Raw genomic sequence first — 16,612 nt, 5'->3', positions numbered from 1 at the left:
AGCAAACATATTCCAACTAAGTAAATTCATTGTTTATGCCTTTAAATATCTTTTCACAAGGTAATGTCAGTGAACAGGAGGCACTTCAGTTTGTCCCCCCACAGCCAAGCTTCTCTCTATAGAACCTGAGCAAGGAATCAGGCAGATGTGTCTCAGCAAAACGAGGCACCTCTGGTTAACACCTTGCTAATGCTCACCTAAGTGTAACAAGGCTCTTTACCTCTCAAGATTACATCTCCAGCCTCCTCGGGCAGTTGTAGAAAAACTCAGTAAAACACAACTGACTTGGCAGACTGTGACAACCTGGAGCAGCACAGGCTGTTCCTGGCCTGATCACCATTAATAATTAACTATACAGCGACATTTCCACATGATTGAGTGAACGGGGGGTTCTGTGTGGCAAAGTAACTGGTTAATAAGGCCACTGCAGGGGAAAGCTCAGCAGAAATTACCACACTGCTCCTTTCATTTGTCTATAAAATCTCCAGCTCCTTCCCCCTGCTTCGAGCAGTGTAACCACCACTGCTGGTCCTGTAAATTCCCTGCAGGCAAAGCCCAGCCAGCAGCAGCCACCCAATAACAAAGTTAAACTGTAACCCAAGAAAACTTGTTTCCCAACTTCTTTCAGGCCTCCACGGGCAAAAATCTGTTTCAAAACTCACATCCTTCTTGCAGTGCGGCTGGGCATCAAGGGAGGCTTTCTAAACACTCAGGAACTTCCAGAAAATGCACAGAGTTTGAGCAGTGGCACTTGTGAAATTATTTGTTTACATCATGCATCACTTTGGAAACACTGAAAGGATATCAACTGTCACTTTTTCCAGGTAAAACAATTGTTCTTTTTATATTAGGTGCCACCCAGCTTCTCAAGTTATTTAGTAAATAAAAAGCTGAATTAGGCATCCCCTCTTTCCACACAGATCAAAGTTTATTACCAGTAGTAGCAGCACCTCTGTGTTATTGTTTATTTTGGATATGTAGCTGAACAAGCTGTACTGATGCAAGTACTTTCATACACAGTGACCTGTTCACCCTGAGGAATTCCCTCACTCCAGCTGTACAATTAATAACAAAGCACTGGCAATTGAGGTTTCATGCAATTTATAAAGGAAAACATCCACAGAGAGTGTGAAGTGTCCAGAAGTACAAGTCCAGGGAGTCCCACCCTCTGGGCACCTCAAAAGCAGCTCTGTGAGCAGATCTGTGACCCACAGAAGGGAGAGAGCAAAGGAGAAAGTCCTGAGGTGTTCCAGGTAACTTATGCCATACAAATTGTCTCCTCACACAGGGACAGAGGCAGTTCTGGACACAAACTGCACAGGCATAGGCACACACACTCCCCCACAGAGAATCAGGAGATCAGAGGCAGCTGCTGATACCCCACCAAAGAAACCAACATCCAGTTCTGGAGCAGCAATCAGAGATGCAGTTTAATGACAAAAGAAATCGTGAACATTCTTGATTAAAACACGTATTTCAGAGCTCAGGAATTTTGGCCCACCATCCACCAAGGGCACTCAGCTGAGCCAACACAGTCTTTGCCCAACATGAAACCTCAGTCCTGCACAGGTCCAGGCTGAAAGGCCAAAGGTTGGTTCCAAGCTTGAGAGAGTTTCAGTGGGAAGCAAAGGATACAATGATCCAATTCTGCCCTTGCAGAACTTAGTTACCAACCACTGAAAAAAATGTTACAGGGCTGCCTTAGGTCTGTGCAACAGCAGAGATATTTTTAATCAGACACCACCAATGTTGAACTGATAGCAAGAATTGAAAACATCAGTTGGTTTAAGTGTGATACAAGCCAGTCTCAATTGCCCCATTGTCTCGACACTTGGAAAACAGAACTGACGCCATACGCTGAACACAAACATATTTTACATAAAAAATCTGAACTGCAATGACTCAACGCTGCCATAGCACCAGCAGCACTACTCCAGAACACAATTGCTTTATTCATATTTTCCACTAATATCAAAAGCTAAATCTTGTGACACCGATATGACTGCAATCATGGCTGAGAAGATAAATGAGACAATACTTGAAGCATTTCTTTTCCCTCTGGGCAAGCTGCTGTTGTGCAACTGCAAAACAAGCACAAGTATTGGCCACCAGCCCCCAGTGAGAACGTGCCCTCCAAATCAGAATGTGCCACCATCAACATAAACAGCACATTTCAATCAGCCAGGGCTTTGCCAGCCTAATCTCCTTTTTTTAGGAGACTAATTATTTTTGAACCTGGAAACAGTGTGCACACTCAAATAAAAGTCCCTGATAAAAGTTTAGGAGAGCCCACACCTTCTGCATTACAGCAGTGCTGAAGGATCTATTCAAACTACTGCTACTATCTGTCACCCTTCAATACAGCAGGAGGGACCAAGGCAAGCAGAGAGGCAGAACACTTTTTCCATTGCCTTAAGTATTTCCAAAAGATTTTGCCACCTTCCCTAAAGCAGAAATAAAATTTGATAGAGAGGATTAGCTCAAATTGCCTGTTGGTACATCACATGTTCAAATGCCACTGCATTTAAAAAAATAAAATTCCTTCTTAGTCCTTTCTTATTTCCAGTAATTTTATTTTTATGCAATTGCTTAATTTTGCATTTTTTAGAACGCTGGGCTTTTGTTAGCACTAGAAATGGCGCAACCCAGCCAAGCAATTAATTTAGAAGTTCCATTTTAGAACAGCTCTGGACAATATCAAATGTGGGTCCTGTAAGAATACACATCCAGATGTTTGTTGCCACTTCACAATGTATGGCAGCACATCTGCATGCACACAAAGGGGTCTTACAGAGAGTTCAAGTCCTCTCAACTACTAGTGAGGAGGAAACTCATCCAAAATTATTTTTCTCCGTCTCACTAAAAAAGATTTTTACCTGGACAAGAACAAACAAACAAGCATTAAAAAAAAACAACCACCCACACCCCACAAAACCAACAAACACCTCAAAAACAACACCACAGAATTCCTGCTCTCCCCACAGGACCTGCACATGAAGTCTGCAGCAGCACACACACAAAACCTGTCAAGCTCACTGAGTCTGACATGCAATGCAAAAATTTGTTAATCAGGCTCTCCTGTACCAAGGAGGTGGATAAAACTGTTTCCTACACATTGGGTATCTTCTACCTGGTAGAAAGTAATATTTCAGTTAAAACTTTGCCCAAATACACGGAAAAGTCAGTCCCTCTTCCAAGAGGGCCAACAAGAATGTCACTGTCAACTGGTTACTGAGTTGTCAAGACAGCACCCCCAGAGCATATTCAACCTCCCCTGCAACAAAAATGTCAGAGTAAATAACAACCTAAGCCTGTATTTGTTTTCAAACTGACTTAACTGTAAAATAATTAAGGCATCTAATCCAACACACTTATCTTGATTGATCTTTTTCTGCTGCAGTTTTCAGGTCAGTTGCCCCAGCTACATCCAGTAACAACTTCCAAACATATACACACTGAGGTAAACCCCATTTAGAAGGTATTTTTATATATACATAGAAAAAAAACCACCCCTCTGTGAAATCCCAGTCTTTTTCCCATAACAAAGTCGTTATTTAGAAGTGATTTGAATATTCTGCTTTTATACAAAAGGTGTTTTTCTTTCCTTGTAAGCAACGTCACCATGAAAATAGCATTGGTTGCTTCCTGGAAACAGCTGCATAAGCTGGACACGGCATATGGAGAACAGTAAAGAAAAAATAGAGGGAAAAGGTGTTTACCGCTTCTTTCAGCTTTCTTAGGATGTGGAGGAAGCTGTATTTCCTACAGGTAAATATCAGTGCATTAGAAATCCATTCTCCCTCTCAGAAGGATCAGCTTTCTGCCTCCTAATGAATCAATAACTGTAATAACCCATATTATAATGTTTCCCACCAGGGCAAGGAATTTCTCCCCCTCTCCTATGCAAAGAAATTTATTGATTTAAGTACACAGAAAGCATGTGAAAAGAAAGGCAAGATTATATGCAGCATATGACCCACTACCTGGGGGCCATAATAACACTGACAAATGTGCATAATGTGCATTTTTTCCTCTGCTGTATTCCCTTCCATGTTTAATAATCTTTCCACTTGTAGCATAAATAAACTTTTAACAGCCACTCTTGCTTTAATCTTCAAAAGAATGTTTAGAGACCTCTGCAACAGAGTTTTAATAACACATTTAGTCTCAAACAGCTTTTGTCACAAAGAGCTCCCAAAGTATTTCCACCACGTCCTCTTGCTGGGCTCAGAGCTCACACAGCCCAAAGGAAGAAGCCAGCCCACAGCATCATTACAAAAGCCATAAAGAAAAGTTATTAAAATCACTCTTTAGTATCTCATGAAAGCAATCCACTCCTATTAGGCTGAATACCAACTAATTTCGTGAATCACAAAATAAGTTGGTATTAAAAGGAAAGAGGAGACAAAAAGCTTTTTTTTCTCCTTTTAGGAACAAATCTGGTTCCTTCTGAAGGGCTTCACAAGATCTCAAACACCACAATTGCCATATTTAACAGATTCAAATGCTGAAAATTAAAAATTATCTGAGTACCTCTTGTACACACATACAATCCCTATAAATCTTCAAAAAGGAGCTGTGGAAAAATATTCTCAACTGGAACACACAGACTGGAGATGAGAGCAACCAAGTCCAATTGGTATAAAAAAAATAAAAAATAAAAAAAAAAAGGAGAAAAAAAAGGAAGAATTGAAAGGAAAGGGGTAAGAAGTAGCAGTTGACCAAAATTTCTAGAAAAACACAAGAAGAGGTTGACAAGACAATGATGCACATCAACACCTTCAGTCAAAAAGGCAGAAAAGCATCTTTCAAGAAATAACTAAAAATCCTCCTGGAAATCATGTAAGTTCCACCAATTGTGCCAACACAGAAAAAAACTGCACCATAGGAAAGAGGAGGAGGAAAGCAATATATTTTACTTAAATTAATGGAATTTGGTAAAAGTTAACACAGTTTTGTTTTTTTTTTAATGCTGACAAAGGACCAAAACAAAGCAGTAAACATGTAGAGATTTAAACACAGGAACATAAGAGAAAAAAATGTTTATTCTATCTACATATGAAAAAGCAAATTAATTAAGCTTTAGAAAAAAAAATTGTATATAGATATTTGCTATGGATACCTGATACTACTGATTATTCATATCTTCCAAAGGGAGCTTAGATCACCAGTAAAAAAACTTCTTTTCCTCCCTTATAAACTTCCTAATGATTTTTGGTGCAGAAGTAGTTTTCTCTCTGCATTTTTGCCTTTATAAGTGGGTTCTCCCCATCCAGCCCTTGAGCCTGCAGCAGGTCCCTTCTGCAGGCAGGCACTTGTTTCAGTCTAATCCAGCAGGAACAGGGAGAGGTTCAGATGTCACCCAGGGACCCCAGGGAGCAGGCCTGGAGGGATCTGGGCACACTAATAAAAGCAGCAAACATCTTTGCAATGAGAACACTCCAGCCCCACACAAAGCACAGCTGCACCAGGCATTGCAAGCCGGGCTGAAGTTCTCCTTGGCACGTTCTCCTGCCCAGGGACCAGTTTTGCCATTTCACTTCACCACTGCAAGATGAGGTCAGCACCAAGAGAGGAAATCCACTTCCATCTCACACTTCACAACTGAGCAAAACTAAAGCAAAACTCCTAAAAATAACCCAGAGCAGGTTTTCTCAGGTAGTGGTGGCTGCTTGCCCCAAGGCAAGGTAACAACCAAGCCCAGCTTGGTGATAAGAATCTTGCCTCACCCAGAAATTTAAGTTCTTTGGAAGTTTAGTGTCCTGGTGACACAAAGAACAGCTGCAGGACAGAGGAGCAGAGCGTGGTGACCTAGAGCAGTTCAGCCTCCAGAACAGAGAGAGCACAGGACACTCATACCAGTGGATTATGAGATCCAACTGGCCTGGAAAAGCGGCCATGGGCATCCCCAAAGCCTCCTCTTCTAAGGGTGTTATGGGATTCAGCACAGGTATCAGGACCTGAGCTTTCTTGCCCACTCTTCCTAAATGGGTGGTTACTACAGCACCATACGGATCCATCCATCTAACATACAAATAAAAGCAGACTTTCACTTGGAAATAACCAACTTTCTACATTAAAAATGTTATTTGTATTTAATTTGTAACGTGCTTTAAAAAGCACTGAAAAGTTTCTAGAACTGTTACATTATTTCAGCAAGAATGGAAAGCATGAGTTTAGGATTGCTGATTTTAAAGACAGCTCCTTTGATGGAAGTGCTCCTCCTAAAATGCAAAAAGGGTTCTCTGTACATAAGAATCCAATTACTTTTTTTAATATTGGGAGTTGCTGTAGCTTTGATCATCCTGAAAGATAGGAAAATATTTCTTATGTCTGTTTTGTCTTTGGATGTTTGACTGCATCTTATTTTATTGCTTTGTTTTGGAACTCAAGCTTAGCATTTTCCTGCTATACCAAATATTGCAGAGCATAAGAGAGCTGGATAAAAAGGAAAAAAAAAAGGATTATATTCCTTACTTACAAAAAGGAATAATTTCTTATCTTTTTCTAAAAACATAACATAAAAAAAGACTGTACAAAAAGTTTACATAACACTGGAACTAATAAATATGTAAAGTTAACAATATTGGGAGAGGTATTTTGAAATTACACTGACTCCAAGTCTCAGCATAAGAAAAAAAAAAAAACAGAACTAAACTACTTGAGTTGACTTGCTTAAAAAACAGTTCAGTTATTTGGTTCTTTTTTGTTTTCCAAGTCCAGTTGCTATACCAGAGATCAACACCCTTTTGTCAGAAAGTTACTCACTCTCAAAAATGAAGTAGAGTATTAAGATGGAAAAAATGTGATAGGCCATGAAAAAAATACTACTAAACTCTACACAGATTATTTCCAAACAGCATCTAAAACCAAGACTCACACCAACTCCTGCCATCTTTTTCCACATTCACTATATTGAAATAAAATAACTGAAGAACTAGGGGGAAGAACCCAGCCTCTAGGAAATACTACATTATCAAATAAAGTCAGCCACCACCTAAAATCCACTTTCACAATTACATGTTGCTCTCCTGCTCACCTATCACTCAAAGCTCAGTGACTCTGAAGAAAAACAAAGCTACAATTTCTCTAAAATTCTGTAGAAGAGGTAGAGGCTCTAAATTAAAAGTTTCTAAAGGGGAGGAGGCGGGGGGGGGGGGCGGGGAACGGACGGAGGACAGGGAAAGCCAAGACCAGGTAACAGGATTTTCCTTATTTAAAAAATAAGGCTTTATCCTTCATTATAGGTTATTTCAGGTTAAACAGAGGGTGTTCACAGCCTGCAGAAGTCGGAAAAGGTAAGCCATTACTAACCCATATCATAGCATGATTTATTTTAGGTTGCTTTAAATAGAGTTACGTGGTCTTTTCAGGTGCACTGCACACACAGCACTTGTCTGGAACACGCTCAGTGCTCATCCTCACTCCTTTCCCCATGTTTGGTGCTATGCTTAGCCCAGCCAGGATTCTGAAATAGTGTCTCATGTACCTGAAGTCCCACCCTACACCGACCCAAAATAACAAGCTTTTCTTCCAAGATCTGTTAAAAGTACTGCATTAACTTCCACTGTCACTGAAGAGATCTCAAGAAATAGAATATTTCAGTGACCAAGGAACTTGGAAAGCACAAAATGGTACAAACAAGCTTTTTAAAGTCTGAAGGGTGAATACTACTTCACAAAATTCAGCAGCAAACTGGAATGTTGGTAGCAGCACCATGCTACTCCCACATTTCTTCTTCCCTTCCCAAGGATCATCAGGCGATTATCAGGCCTGCCCTACCCAACCCGTACTCCTGTCAGTCAGAGCAGTTTAATTCAGCTGAAATGCCCCTGCAGATCAGATTAAATCATTTTATATATTCAGAAAAGCCAAGGCTGATCTAATAAAAAAATATCAGAAGGCCTCTCTGTCCTCAGCTTTATTCCCCAAAGTTCTGTGCAGAAAGCAAGACTGCATGCAGGAATTACTCTGTATGTGCACAGCACTTGGATGCCACGACACCCCACACTGCAACAGCCAAATTTAGCTCCACTAAAAGCAGTTTCTCCTCCTGTATTTAACATTCCTCCAAATATACACGTTCAGCCTCAAATGACAATACCGTTCCCATTACCAACGGTGCTCTTCTCCCCCCCACAAACAAGAAAGGCAACTACAAAATTCCCGTTTCAAAACGCACTGCTTTGTCAAAGGGGCCTTTGTTGCCACCATCAGCACACTGGCAAAAGGGAAAATACAAGCAAGAGAACCTATAGAGGTAAAAAGAAAACCATGATAGTTAACAGGAAGTGTGTAATCCCTCGACATAATACAAAGAGGAGCATACACACCTAAATACACGGGCTTGGAAAAACACAGCCTGACATTCCTACACCTTTGGACTGGGGTTTTTACAGGAATTAAGCACAGTTAATTCTGTTCCACCCAGGGGCTGGTGAGCTCACCAACCCTTCCTGCCTCTGCAAGTGCTGCTCAGCCTCCCACCCCCTTTAACACAAATATGACAGATGCTTTTGGAAAAATCACCTCCAAAACAACATCTGTTTGGAAGCAACTGCTACAACCTGGAGGACACACAACGAGAGAAGCAGCACATGCAAATTCTAGTATTTCTATCAGTTAGTTCTGGGAGATGAGCAGTCTTTGTCCCCACACCCTGTCTTTGTCTCTGCTGTCTTGTTATGCAGGAGCCGGTCTCATTTCCCTGTTTCTCTGGGTAGTTGTTTGAAAAGAGAGGAGGAAGGAAACACGCAAACACAAACACACACAAAAAAAAAAAAAAAAAAAAAAAAAAAAAAAAAAAAAAAAAAAAAAAAAAGCGCCGCAGAGACCCCAGGGCAGGGGCAGCTTCCCGAGCAAAATTTTCAATGAAACTTTATTCCAGCTCATGAAATCCATCCAATTACAAGCCCGAAGAGCCACACACCACCACCGGAATGAGAACACCTAGCCAAATTTATCTACCAAAAATAAAAAAAATTTAAGAGCACAAGCGGTGCCACACCCTGAGCGAGCAGCTCCGAGAGAAGCTCCTGGGAAAGAAGTGCAGGGAGTGAAAAGTGCAAGCCCCGCTCTGCAGGGCTGAGAACTCCCCCTGACCGCGCTGTAAAATGCCATAAAAGGTCCGCGGCAGCGCAGATAAAGCCGCCAGCGCCGCTCCAGCGGCATCGGTGTCCCCCTGGTAAGTCTTTAACACTTTGCTCTATTTATCTGCCATCTCACCGCGCCGCTTCCTAAGACAGTACTGACCTATTTTCCAGGTGCTTAATTAATCTCTCTCCTCTTGTTGGACAGTTACGGTGGGTGTTTTATACTTAGTTTATAGAAAGCTCCAGGAAATTAACTCTGTTAAGGAATTATTGTGTCAGGAAGTTAAGTCCTCGCAGCCCATCCGAGCTTTCCTGCTCGGGTGTGACATCAATCAGAGACTAAACCTTTTGCAAACGATGTCATGGAGGTAACACTGGGTAGAAAATAAATAATCGCAGAAACATGCATTGTTATCAACAACTGCAGTTTTACTTAATGTCATCGTCTCTCAGAGTAACACGTTTTCCCACAATTTAAAGACACTGAAATAGACAAGGCGATACACGAGCAGGAAGATGCAAAAATATCAGAGTGCCACACAACTTCTGGCAAGTCAAACTATGAAATTCTATAAACTAAATTAGCAAAAAAGGAAACAATCCCAGTTTCTGACGTTTTAAGTCAGATGCAACAGTTAGTAAAAACAAAAAGTATAGCCTCGAAAGAAAGCTCCTTATTATATACGTGTAGCCACTTAGCACTGACGACTAAAGGCTCGATTTAAATAAAAATAATTTTTACCAACTCACCACTATTTCCTACAGCGTTAAACATACGTAAAACGCACCTGCCAGCTTTACAATCGCTACCGCGCCGGATCCAGAACAAACCCCGCGCAATCCCCGCCGCAACCATTACGGCAAAAGCCTCCGGCACACAAACCCCTCTGTTCTCACACAGCTCGCTCTTGGGAACTGACCAAATTTTAAAGCGTCCGCTTCCTTTCCAGTTGCTGTTAGTGACAGCGGCCCCGGGCACCATTTGCCGCCCCGGCTTCCCCCCCAGCGCGGGTCTCTGCTCGGGGCTCCGGGGGCGAGGGTCGCGTCCCGCCGGGACTGCCGGGAGCCAGCGCGGCGGCGGCCCAGCCGGACCCGGAGCGGGAGGAGCCGCGGCCGCGCCCGGGCGCCACCCTGGGACCCCCCGGCGCTCCATACAAGGCGCGGGAGGAGGCGTCGCGCCCGGAGGGGAGCGGGGCAGAGCCGCCGCCGCCGGGAAGGGGCGAGGGGCGGCCACGCCTCCTCCGCCGAGCGGCGCCGGCCTCGCCCGGCACCGGGGGCGGCTCGGGGTGGGCGCCGGGGAACGGGAAACTTCGGGAACGCGGCGGGAAGGGGAAGCGGCACTGCCCGGTCCCCGCCGCCGCGCTCGGCCGGGCCGGCGGAGCTGCCCCGGGCAGGGGGATCGGCTGTGCCCCGGAGCTCCCCCAGGCAGAGCGCGAACGCCGCCGGCGGAGGCAGCGCCGCTCTCCGCCCGCCGGCCCGGCCCCGCTGGCCGCCGGCCGCTCACCTTCACGGGTTGGGCCGCGCTGGCGTCCGCGCTGGAGCTGCCGCCGCCGCCGCCCTGGGCATGTCCGGGAGCGCTCCGGGAAGCGCCGCTCCGGCCGGGCTCAGCCGCTCAGCCCCGCCGCCGCCGCTGCTGCTGCCGCCGCCTCGGCCGCTGCCATCTTGTCCTGGCGGCTGCGAGGGAAGAGCTCCGGCTCAGCCCGCTCGGCAGACCGGGCCTCCGCCTCATCTTCCCGGGGAGGGACCCAACCCGCCCCCGGCTGCCGCCTCCTCCGCCGCCTCCGCCTCCTCCCGCCTCCGCCCTGCCCGCGGCGGCCTAGCGGCGCCCGGAGCCGCGTCCCCGCCGAGCGCTGCGGAGGGGGCGCCGGCCCAGCCCCGCTCCGGCGCGCCCCGGCCCCCGCCCAGCCCGCGGGGCGCAGCCTGCCGGGCGCTCCCGCCGCCCGCCCGCCCGCCCGCCCGCTCCGCCCGGCCCCGCCGGCAGCGCCCCCGCCTGGCCCCGCCAGCAACACGCTCCCCGCTCCGCGCCCGGCCCGCCCGCACTGGCGGTGGCCGAGCCCCCTCAGTGCCAGCTGACCGTGCCTTCCCGGGAAGTCCCGGCAGGACAACTTGAGATGCTCCTACCTCGAACTCTCCTCTCCGCCCGCCGCGCTCTGTCACTACCTGGAGAACAGCAACCTCGTGTTTTGTGGGGAAACTCCCAGGAGAGAAGCCCATATAAACCCCCCAATAATCCTCCGGTGCTGCCATGCCGATCACCACACCCCAAACCGTGAGCTCTTCCTCCCGCCCCGTCAGCTGCCAACTCCCCTAACACTCATTCAGATACACAGTACCTAACGATGAGCGAACTGCGGCCAGCAGTAAGGCCTGCCTCTCACGACCTGAGCTTAGACGAGGTGAGAATGAGCATGGGAACTCCCAATTCATTTATATGACTGCTCTGGCCTTATAAGATAAAGAGACTTCCCCAGCCAGCCTTGAAAATAACAAGGAAGCACCAACCTTCCCGCTCTGGCAAGCAGTCCACGCCAGCCCAAGCCCATCAGACACACCACTGGCTCTGGAGGTAACAGGACAGAGCGAATGTATGGACCAGTTTGCATCCTGCATGGCAGCTCAGCACTTGGCCTTGCTCAACTCTTCGGAAAATAACAGGCTACACCCGCTGTAACAACATATCCCTAATGTTATGCATCACTTAAATATTAGTGGTTGGTGGTAGGACTGGTCAACTTCTGCAAACAGCATTCTTGACCCGAAATAGTGTTCAGCTGATGTAGGGCAAAAAAAAAGGAATTACTGTTTGCCTCTAAAGTATTTAGCCCCAAGATAAATCCTTGGCCACAGCTACGATTGGACATCACATGCTTCTCCACCTCTTGCCAAAAATAACAAAGAATTTCTTTATTTATTTGCACAACTACACGTACTCTGCTATTTTTTCTCACTGCTTGTTCCAGGATTTTCAACACGTGTCTGCTTGATTTTAACCTTTATTTAGGACCAATCCTTGTAATAAAGATCGTTAGGATGTGAAGTCAGACTTTTAATTAATTAATTGGAGAAGCCAGACTTATTGTAGAGAAGTGCTAAAACCTAACATTGGATTTACTACCACAACACCACCAATTCTCAGCCTTGTAAGTAATGAGCCATATAATTTAGGGCTGGGAAAGAAAAAGGTGGGTGTCAATGGTAGTAAATTATAGCACTCAAGAGCTGCTCATCACATCTACTGCTTACTAATTTTAGAAATATTAATCAAGCTCCTGAAAAAAAATCCTCCAGAGCTATTTCTACACATTTTATTAACATATAAACAGACAGTAAATGTTGATAAACATTCTTGTTGATTACTTAACTATACAAACTCTAAAATGGCTCAACAAAAAAAAAGCACATTAAATATATGCTGATTCAATCCACACTTTACCTGCAAACTTAAATTGGTGTATATCACCCAAATTGTGATCCACTGACGAGTCTCAACATAATTTTTCCAGCTGTTTTTGGGGTCTATTTCTGGCAAATTTTGCATGTTTCACCATGCACCTTCTTACAGTTCAATAATCAAAACAATCCAAATACAGTTGTACATTTGAGTGATACCAATCCTCTACTAAAAGGGAAAATTATGAACCCAGTGTTCTGTGGATACATATGCACAATTGTAACCAACTTTCAGAAACAGATTTTAATTTAGATTTAGAAAAGAAGGGGTGACTCTGGGCTTATTAACCTCTCTTATCATACTGGAGTTTTGAGTTGGTCTCCTTTGCTGAATGACAGCACCTCCTGAAACATCCCAGCACTGTCAGTCCTGTCCTCATGTTCCAGTTTTTGCTAATTAGATCAAGCTAGACTTCCACTCACCTTACAGCAGGAGTATCACTAGCGTGTAATCAAACTCTCAAATCTCTTTGAAACTCCTTCAGTTGCTTTTGTGGAGCTCAGCACCCCTCTGCAGATCCATTATTTGTCCTTATTAACTTCCGAGGTCCCTCAATAACCCTCCCTCCCTTCTGTGGGAGCTATTTCAGTTTTAAAGGTTTCCTCATCCACTGGACACTTCCTCAGCGTTGGGACCGAGGCTGGCCAGAGCTTGTGCAAGCTGAAGTGATGAACCTCCTCCGTCAGTAACTCCTAAGGATTACTTTGGCCACAAAAGAGTTTTTAAGTGCCCACAAAGCACAGTAAAACAACATTAGATGTATCAGCGAGCTTTAAACGCTCTTAGAACCATTTCTATCAGAGGTTAAATGTGACTGTGTCTGAGAAGCCCTCACAAATTTTTTATGTTTATTTTTTTGTCACCTGGGAAACAGCAAACACTTCCCTGTCCTAATTTTCTCTCAACAGGTACACTTGTGCTGGGAGGCAGCTGAGGGGTTAATGTGAGGACTCCAGTTACACCTGTAAGCACTGTGGGCTCCTGAGACCCGTTTGGAGGGGAGTGTTTTGTTTCAAAGTGCTTAAGTAACTCAGTGGAAGGAGGCCCCGTGTCATTGAGATTCATTTATAAAGTTCAGTGTTGAAACACACACCTCTGTGGGCTCCTGTTGCTCCTTGTCTCTGAGCCTTTGCAGAGGATAAGCAAAAAAACAAAAACAACCCAGAAGTTAGAAGAAGATATTTCCAACAGATGTAATCTATTATGCAGCAAAAAGAAATGATCTGTGGACAAACACAGGCTAGAAGCTTTTGGCAGAACACCTACCAATGACATTTTGTGCTATTTTTGTTATCAAAATCCCAAGAGTAGATGCAGGCTGAGAATGCTCTGGCTAGAACAGTTTGTTTTACTCATCAAACTGCTATAAGTTGTATCATCAAAACACTTTTTACAGCCACTGTGAGTTGTTCATATCAGCATAGGAGTTGCTTGTATCCGCTGGACTCGTAATTTTTGAACAATTTTTGAGTCCTGAATGAGACTGCCATTAGAGCAAAGCCACAAAGATGAGGCAAGACCACAGGGCTGTAATTCCATCCAGCTCAGTCCCTAATAATAATAATAATAATAATAACAACACAGGTGCAATTGCACAAAACAGCAAACCACACTCCCAGAGAAAAGGGACAGAACTGGCCTCTCACAATTCTCCTGATCAGTTAAATTCCCCCAGTGACAGCTCTCCACTGCTGGCACTGAAAATCCCATTTAGCAGATTGAACTCACCCAGCAGAAAAGGCTTTTCTGGGGTCAGGAGAACATTGACTGGCAGAGCTGACACAGAGAGGAAAGCAGTTTTTCCTTGTCACTTGGATGGGAGAGCTGGGCAGGTTTCAGCTGAGTTTCGTGGTAGAAATTCTGAAATCCAAACAACACAGAAGAGGTTGTTGTGAGCACTGCAGGTGTCCAGGCCTTCACAGGTGGAACAAGCAAAGGTTCCACCTAATTTTTTCTTTTTTTTTTAAAGCTTGCAGTCCACAGTCTTTAGTCTTTCCCACGATATTTAATAATTTGTTAAGCAAGGAATTAATTCATGGACTCAAATGATAGGATTAGAATTTACAGTATTTACTGTTTTTCACATTGACTGAAATAGTTTATGCTTACAGTATTTATCCTTCCCAAAATTAAGGTGTTTTTTTTTCCTTCCTTATCTAAAGCATTTTTTAATTGATGTTACTGTCACTTAAGTATGACTTGTATTATGAGAAACATGCATTTGATATTCTGCATTTGGATCAGAATTTTTCAAGATCCAAATTCCTGTGGAAACATGTAAAGGGATCAGAGTTGAACTGATAAAATGTGCTCTTTTAAAATATAAAAATTTAAGTTTTCACTCCCCACTGTTTACCATCATATTCAGATAAACATAGTTCAAAGTTCCCCATCTCCCCTCCCCACAGATACATCCAAAATCCAACTTTCTGTTGCTGGGTGTAAATGGAAAACTACTTTCAAATTTAAAGCAAACATACACTTTGTTCCTTTTGCAACAACTGGAAGGTCAGTTGAGAAAGGCTGTGTTTCCTCAAAAAACACACAGGTTTCTCTATGCATTTTACATTGAGTCATTTGCAAAAATAAGCACGAATTTCAGCTTTTATTTCCACTTCATTCTTTGCAGATTTAATGTAGGAAAAAAAAAAACAAATAAAAAGACATGGTGGAGCAGAGGTGAGGGAAAGTATTTGTTTATTGTTTTCTATTTAACTTACAAAATCAACAGCCTGGCTCCTCTGGAAAGATTTAAAAGCTGCTAGGGACAGAAAATACTTTCCATGGGCTCCTGGTGGTTTCTGAGGCTTTGTGCATCTCCCAAGGGAAGTGTGAGGAGCGATCCACTGTGGCTCTTCCAAAGAAGAAAATCAGATTAAAGCATTCTTCAAATTGCCTGTCTTTCTACTTGTTCCTTCCTCAGCCTTTAAAACCCAGTTCCAAGAAACCTCCTGCACCATCCTGACGTCACTGTTTCAAATTCTGCCAGGTGGTGGTAACTCTTTGGAAATGAACTTGTCTGGTATCTAAAGGTAATGACAGGGTGACTAAAATGGACTAAAATTCTTAGAAAATGTGAGGAGGAATCTAAAATCTTTTTGGTTATCATGTGGATAAAAGCTGGCTGACCTGAGATGAAATGCACTCCTCATCTGAACTAAAACACTCATACCTTAATTTTTCATATCACAGAAAGGGAGAATAACTACACTGAGGCATTGATTTAGAAGAATTAAAGACTGTAGTCAAAATAGATAGTGCTGAGATAATGTAGCTAGGACTTCCCTTTTGCTAACAGAAGCCAGACTGAAGAAACTGATAAATCTTGGAAGGAACTGATAAATCATGAAAGCTATCAAACTAGGCTTTTGCATCCTGAATAATCAATAGACCCCATGAATACAATACAATCATAAATCAAACAGTCCTGGAAAAAACAGGATTTAGCTGTCATGAACACTAAAGGTTAAAAAGTCAAGGGAGGAAGACCCATCTTACTTCATCATTTTGGGACCCCACCCTATAAAAAAGACCACCGACCCATTTTACGCATGCTTAATGGCTTTTTGGGCTAATTACCATAGAAAGCGGGGAATGGGATGTACCAGAGTTATGAATGTGCATTTGTGTTTTGGGTATCCAATACTCCTGTAGATAAAAGACCCTGTGATCATCTGTAAATTGCGCGTGCGTATTTGGGAGCTATCCTGCACACTGCCCAGCATTGTAATAAACATACACTTTCTAACTTTAAACTGTTAGAGAGTCTTTTTCCGTCATAGTTGGATATTGGTATTAGATCAATATCCTTAGTTCTTTAATAAATCATTACTGTAGAATCATTAAGATTGGAGAAGACCTCCAATATCACTCTTCAATAGAAGAGTGATATTTATGTACAAGGCAAAAGGAAAAACAAATAAGTAGAAAAATATAATGAGTTTATCTTGCAATTACATAAATACACAGTACTTCAACTTACGTTTTGCAGAACTTTTCTCTGTCTTTTTTTTTTTTTTTTCCCTTAAACTGCTTCTTTTCAACCTTATTGTCCTTTTCAGTGCCACAG

At 43.6% G+C, this 16,612-nt stretch overlaps 1 protein-coding gene across 6 annotated transcripts in view; it reads right to left on the bottom strand.

Moving 5' to 3' along the window:
• Nucleotides 1-10,658, bottom strand: part of HIPK3 (homeodomain interacting protein kinase 3) — a 67,127-nt gene extending 56,469 nt beyond the window's left edge. For 4 of the 6 annotated variants that reach the window (XM_083885376.1, XM_083885380.1, XM_083885379.1 and 1 more), the window contains exon 1: nucleotides 10,013-10,131. The gene's annotated coding sequence lies outside the window, so the exon portion shown is untranslated. Of the gene's footprint in view, nucleotides 1-9,880; nucleotides 9,974-10,012; nucleotides 10,132-10,596 lie in introns of those variants that run through there. The other 2 variants (XM_083885377.1, XM_083885378.1) reach the window with 2 other exon arrangements.
• Nucleotides 10,659-16,612: the final 5,954 nt, after the last annotated feature.

Source organism: Zosterops lateralis, assembly GCF_965231275.1.
Source record: "Zosterops lateralis genome assembly, contig: SUPER_6_unloc_1, whole genome shotgun sequence".
Lineage (NCBI taxonomy): Eukaryota > Metazoa > Chordata > Aves > Passeriformes > Zosteropidae > Zosterops > Zosterops lateralis.
Note: the sequence above shows the minus strand (reverse complement) of the source record. Positions and strands in the feature narration are given on the sequence as shown.